This window comes from Myxocyprinus asiaticus, chromosome 26 (assembly GCF_019703515.2).
Source record: "Myxocyprinus asiaticus isolate MX2 ecotype Aquarium Trade chromosome 26, UBuf_Myxa_2, whole genome shotgun sequence".
NCBI classification, from domain to species: domain Eukaryota; kingdom Metazoa; phylum Chordata; class Actinopteri; order Cypriniformes; family Catostomidae; genus Myxocyprinus; species Myxocyprinus asiaticus.
The window spans coordinates 36,679,041-36,686,479 of record NC_059369.1 but is presented as its reverse complement, the minus strand read 5'-3'; positions in this window follow the sequence as shown (position 1 = coordinate 36,686,479).

The window sequence follows — 7,439 nt, the reverse complement described above, 5'->3', positions numbered from 1 at the left end:
ATAACAGTCCTGATCAATTCATAATTATACAACCATTAGTTCTGGTCCCCTGATTTGGCGCTTCAAGTAAATCATTCATAAATCCATTCATATATATTTTTTCCCCTCATTGAATTAGAGACGTCAATTTACATTGGAATGGTTTATGCATTATTTACGAAGAAATGTGTTTGTATTTAGTACACCAGAACTGGGATGCTTCGCTGTTCTTATTTCTGTACTTGTCTGTGTTTGTGGTGTTCCAGAAAGGCTAATATTCTATGTGTTGCTCAGCAACATGCAACGATTAATCTGGCTATGGATTTGTTTGAAACTATTTTATTAGCTCAGCAAAAACAGAAAAAATACTGTCCATATTGTGACTCAATTTGAAATGTTTGTGTTTATAGAACTGTTATAGAGCATAAAGCAATCACATTCGCAATCATGCTGTTGTACTGAATATCAGCATATCAGCAAGTACGCATAAATAATACAAAGAGAAGTGATGATTTGTCCTTTTTTTTTTTTTTTTTGGCTTCAGAAAATGTTTTGCAACACAACCTTTTCTTTACTGAACAATTTGCTCTTAAAAACAAGTATGATTAAGGGCTTATCTCACAGTGCACTTACTCCCCAATGACCCACTCTGTGGCAAAACTGTGATGAGAGTAAAGGTAATCACCTTGGGCTGTATGTGTATTTTTGCATGCGTGAACAAATGCACATGTGGGTGTCCATGTGTGTGTATGCAGTGAAGGGGTCAGGGTCAAAGGTAGCTTCAAACCTGAGGCAGTTAAAGTGGATTAAGGCTGAGATTTGTCAAAACAGGAAGCTGGAGTGGAAATGCCAATGTTTGAAGTGTCACTGCTTAAGAGAAATATATTGTTTAGCTTTGTCAGGTCATAAAACACAGCTTGCAGTAGATGGTATGCATGAGTCTTGTTAATCAGTTACAATGACTGCTTTTCAGTCCATGAATTAAATATTTAAAACCATATCAGTTTGTTTGGAAGTAACCCAAAACTACAGTAGGAGACAACACCACAACTTTATAATAAACTGCAACAAAATTCACTTATAAAAAGAACGGAGCTGCTGGCAATACATTTAAATTTCTATGCAGCAACCATATCTTTGTTGCTGAATTTACATTTATTTTTAAGTGTGTAATATCTGTAAAGGGTTCCCAAGAGCTTATCCCAATATGGATCTATAGCTATTTAAATGTATCTATCCAAGTATCCAAGTGTCTGTTCAAATAGTATGTGGACTGAATTCAATACACTGGTATTCAGAAGGCTAGAGAGATATCTTGAAGAGATATTAAAGCAATAATTCACCCAAAACTGATAATTCTCTCTATATTTTTTCACCCTTATGCCGCTTCAAACGCGTATGACTTTTTTACTTCTTCAATGGAACACAAATTAAGATATTTTGAAGGATGTGTGATGTTTTTGTCCATTCAATGCAAGTCAGTGGTGTCCAATATTTTCAAGCTCCAAAAGGACATACAAGCAGGTTAAAAGTAATCCATAAGACTTAAGGGATTTCATCCATGTCTTCTGAAGCAATATGATCGCTTTGCATGAGAAACAGACCAAAAGTCCTTATTGAATGATTAGTATTTATATTTAAATCCTTACTAAAAATTAATTTATACATTTTTATATTATTGAATTGCATTTTAGGCTTGGACTACGCAGCTAATTGCATAGTTGTACACCTACAATCAGGTCAAATTACCATGGACTATCTGTGATGACTTGTTCATGTACAAAAGTCTGATACCACTGGGGAAATGCTTCTATTTTACATTATTTTCAAATTTAATATTTTTTTCCAAATGATCAGCAAAACAATTTGGTTCAAATTGTATTTTATAGCGTTCATGTTGTTGTGCATTTAAATATAGAGGCTCATGTTGCATTGAAATAAACAGAAGAGAGAAGAAATTATTCATTGTGTCCATTGCACCAACCTGCAACCATTCAAGTGTATGTGAGGGGTGTTTCTTTATTGTTCTGCATGTAAATAAAAATAAATATCTTCATTTTATGAAGGACACATCCAGCACTGGTAATTGTTTCTTATTAGAGAAGATATTTATTTAGACTTTAAGATCTGCATATTTATGAGGTAGTGTATTATGGCAACAGGCTGAAGCATGTAATTTCCTCTCACTGTAAATAACACTGACACCTGTAGACATATTTTATATTGTCACCTGTTTCTTGGAACCTACTTGCAAGGTTTCCTGTTCACTTAAAGTGCTGAGAAAATATTTAATAACTTAGTACTTCAACCTTTTTTAGGCCAATGAGCCCTTGATGGATACTGTAGAAACTAAGGGCGTTTTCACACCTGGCTAGTTTAGAGCATTTGTTTCGGAACCTGGTGCGTATTCTCCTTTGGTTCGGTTAGTTTAGGCACATATGAACATGGCAATTGCACTTGGATCCGCACCAAAACAATCGGTCTGAGACCGCATCAACCAGGTGGTGTTGGACCGATTGCAAACGAACTCTGGAGCGGTTCGCTTGTGGTAAGAATGCAAACTGACCCAACGGACCAACGAACCAAACAATATCCCCATAAAAACCATGAACATAACTGAGGGATCTTTGGAGAAGACATCTGTAGATCAGCACTTCTCTGTAATTCATCATCAAAACGTGTATAGCCTTTTGGCAACTATATTAGATATAACTGCATGTTTAAAATAGGGACTGTTTTATAATTCCTGTGGTAATTTTAGTGCGATTGTTCCTCTCTTTTGTATAGTGGCAGAACATGGGTAGGATGGCATTAGCAACTTTTTGACAAATAAAAAAATCTATATTTTTTTTTACGTGGCTTTACTCTGCTGTGTGTGTGTGTGTGTGTGTGTGTGTGTGCATGCGAGAGTGAGGGAGAGAGAGAGAGATCTGTGACAACAGGCACATTTTTTAATAACGTTAAAATACTCGCTTTTTCAAAAGTATAGCCACAAGGCATTAAGGATATGCGTGTAAACATGATTTAAGTGTGATAAAATCACTTACTAACCTTTTCTGTGTAAAGTTATTGCCAATTTTACAACTTCGTTGCCATGACGATGTAATGTCAACAAACCCTAAAACCCTAAAACGACTGTAAAAATTACAATTTAAGCAACTTTACAAAGATTTAATGTGAGTGCTTTTATAAAATGGTAAGCTTCACATTTCTGTGTTTTCCCTTAAAAAAATTTAAAGTTCACTGCAAATTTTCTGCAAAGTCACCACAGACAATTTTCACATGCAAATTAGCTTTGCAGCAAACTTGTGGCAAATTGTCCATTGTTACCGAAGGTTTGCCGAAGGTTCACCACTACCGGTGAAGAGCCTGCAAACTACTGGCAAACATTTGCAGCAAATCACAACTTCAGTTGCATGTGAAAATAAAGAGTGGCAAATTTGTGGCAAGTTTACGGCTAGTTTAGATTTTTTTTGTAAGGGTAAACCCTCCAAACCACTGTAACATCGATTTTTATTTTTTGTTTTTAAAGAAGGGAGGAAAGAGTCAAAATAAATTTTTGTGGTAATCAACATTATTCCACAAATGCTGTTGATTTAGCTTAACTTGTAATGAACCCTGAACATTCCTTTAAGCCTCGCCAATGATAAGACACATATGACATTGTCCCGCTAAGGTCCTCTTTAGTATAGTATAACCTACTCATTGGGCACAGGGTAGAGGGGGACCACCCAAAACAATACTGACGTACAGTATAATACCATATTAATGTATTTACATACTTTATGATGCTTGCATATGTTGCTTGTTTTTTACATACATTTTAATTAATACATTGCAATGTGGGAGAGAACTGAGCTTTGCTCGTAATAAACTTAATGTTGTATTTTTGTTCAACAAATTGTAATTTTTGCGAATGGCAAACCCAATTACAGAAACACACACACACACACACACACACACACACATACACACATATATATATATATATATATATATATATATATATATATATATATATTATTACATATTTAATCAATTTACTAAACCTAGCAAATCTAATTATTTGACATGAATTCATGAGCATCTATAGTTGTGTTTGGAGCATTGCATTCAGTGTATCCAGAAAAAAAAAAAAAAAAAAGAAATCTGTTGAATTATAAGACTCCTTGACTGAATCTTTGTAGTGCATCTGTACATAATGTACATAAACAAAGGAGGGTAACAATATTGCAAATGTAATCACTTTGAAACATTCTCTGTCAGAGTGAACTCATCATGATGAATTATAGATATTGTGCAGTGTGTTTGCTGTTAGTTAATGTACATGCCCTGGGTAATGACAGGTTTTCATCCTGCAGGTGAAGACAACAGAGTCATTGTTCGTATGGCAGAAGGGTGGATCCTTTCCCCTGGACAGGTTGTGGTTTCTACTCTTGGTATGTAGAAATCGCCTCCCCTGTCACAACACAGATAAGGTCACAAGTTATGCTGCTTTTTTCCCCCTTGCAGTATGCTAATCGCTGGAGCATGAGCTAAGCTGACAGGTGAAGGTGGGGATGGATGAGTGTGATGAGGCACTGGGGGGGGGTGACGTCGCTGAAGTTACCGGACTCCGCTGACCTGACTGTGAACCCTGGGGACCAGCAGAAGAAATGATTGCTTCTCCAATTAGAGCAACATACCTGCAGGCTGTTTCCATAACCTGGCCATACCACACAGCAGCTACCCTGAATGCACCAGGCCTGCTGTGACCTGCCATGCCAAAAGAGAATGAACCTCATTGCATGTGACAGCTATAGTTCTATCAGGAAGACTCGCAGACTTGGGTGAAATTTAAGATGACATTTATTTGATGAATATAAAACAGAAATGTAATGTCTCTCTTTGGCATAAGCCCATCTGGCGGTCCAAAGAAGTTGTACTCGGAACCGTCATATCCTGCCGGTGATAGGAGACAGGGGTGAGGAGCCTACCCCCGTGCAGGATGGGACTCAACTGGTGATGGTGGGGTGGTGGAGGTTGCCGTGTTAGCACACTGAAACAGCAATGTGGTAGATTGTGAGCAGAATTATAAAGCAATGGCTTACATGTGATTGGCTAAGAGTTGCCTAGCTAATGGTGAGATGATGTACAGCAGCTAGTCTTCCCGCTAGAACTACGCTGCGCTTACATTTATGTTTTCATTTAAAAGATAGAGACATTAACTGATAACTTTGCACAGGCATACAGTGGGTCTAAAGGTCTGAGAAGACATTGAAAATCTGTGAAAGTTTTAGGTTTTTGAAAAATAAATAAATAAATCAATGAAAAGTTATTACATACAATGGAGTGGAAACATTTAAGATCCTGTACTAATTCTTGGTCACTATTTAAATGTAAGCAAATTTGTGACATTGACCACGTTGACTTCTTTGTACCAAAGGTCACATTTCCTTGCATCCATTGAAGCATACAAGATGCCCTTTGGAAGATTCTCAAAACATGCTGGATCATAACATGGATCATCCATGCCAGCTCCAATGCATGCTGACACAGCAAACACTAAGATACAATAAAATTCATGCACTTTTTCAATTGAAATTTTCACTCAAATTGGGGTAATTTACAGTGTCTGTGTTGCACATATTACTTGGTACTATCATTAATTACTAATATCAATAACAACATGTAAGTGTAGGCAGCGCAAAAACTATTAAAACTATAAAAGCATGTAGTTCATTAGTATTACCCAATAATTACTCACTTAAAGTCAAAGTGAAGTGCAGTTTGCAACCCAGTTTACTTCCATAATCCGATATATAATCCAAGCAATTTATTATATTTTGATAATAGATTATGAAGACAAACTTTTTTATTTTTACTTGAAATAACAAGCACCAATTGTGTTCAATAAGACCAGGAACATGCATTAAAAGAGCAAATAAGGGGTCAATTTTGATTTCATGTTTAGTTGGTTGACACAACCTATGGAAGATGGCCAATCAATTCAACGGTCTCATTCTCTCAAACAAGTTACCAATCAGCTGCTTCAAAATCTATCTTTTTCAAGTCACACCTTTATTAATTAATGGTGGTTAATGTCGTTCCATGCAGACAGCTGGCTGGTTCTGTTTCAGATACTTGGCAGATGTATTTACAGTAGCAATTACCCTTCAGCAGTCCACCCCCACTCCGCTCATGTTAATATACCGGTCAGCAATCTGTCCAGCGTCTGAGAGATGGCGCTGCCGCCTACACACACACATAAAACACTCACTGCTTCACACAGACATACACATATCCACACAAATCTCTTGTGTCATAGCTTTATTTATTTATTTTTTTATTTTTTATTTATTTTTTGTTTGAGGGGATTTTGAGGGATCTTCACCAAGAGGGCTTCTCTTGTGCACCTGTAGTAGAAATCTGTTCCTAATATCTATCTTTATTTAAACATTTGCAAATCAGTAAATAATTACCCTGATTTTAGTTTTAACTTATGACTTACAACAGAACACAGTAACAGTTCTTGGTTTATTTAGAATTAGAAAGTAATTACTTTTAGTTCAGTATGTGTCGAGGATTAGTTTGTGAGCTTGTTATCATGAACGTGCAAAGGAGAACGTGCAAGCAGACTTGGAATATGATGCACAAATCACATGGACCACTTGTATGATACATTTGGGTCCTTTTTTTATGTTTTAAAGTGAGGCACTATCCACTGCCATTGGATTGAAAAGATGAACCACAATATTCATTAAAACATTTCTTTATGTGTTCTCTTTTTATGAGGTTGAGTAAATAATGATCCTTTAATTAAGTAACTATTCTAACTGATTCAGTAAGTGAGCTGTTCTAGACCAATGAATTCATCCATGAATCATTTGTGACTTGTTTTGACCAGTCATTAAAAATAACCACTCTTAAGAGTCATTCGTCCATGAATTGGACTACACATCAGTGTAAACAATGCAACAGCAAGATGTGTTACCAATTTATTTATTTCATTGTTTTACTTTATGGCACTTCATCACATTCAATTCAGACTAAGCATGCAGCTCAGCTAAAGCATCACTTCTTTTGCTATGGCACTGTGGATTCAGCAGCACAGAAAAAAAGAGCATTTTAGAAAGTGTTTGGCGGAATAATGCAAATGTTCAAGAACCGTTAATAATAATGAATATGAACCAATTCTCAATTCCCAACCCTACTGTCTGCCCATTCTTAGCACTCCAAGATGAACCAATGGCTCCAGTCCCCTGTCGTTAACATTCAAACTTCAAGCCTTATCCTCTGCTTGAGAGATCCGCCGAGAGATGAGTCAGACATGGCACAGATAGCATGGAGTCTGTGGGACATGTGATCTCCCTGTTTTGCTGCCCAAATGCTCCATTACAAGTATGTGATATAGATGGGTAGACAGTGAAGATGGAAGGGGACGGCAGAGTGGTCACTGTCACCCAGCTGGTCGATGTATA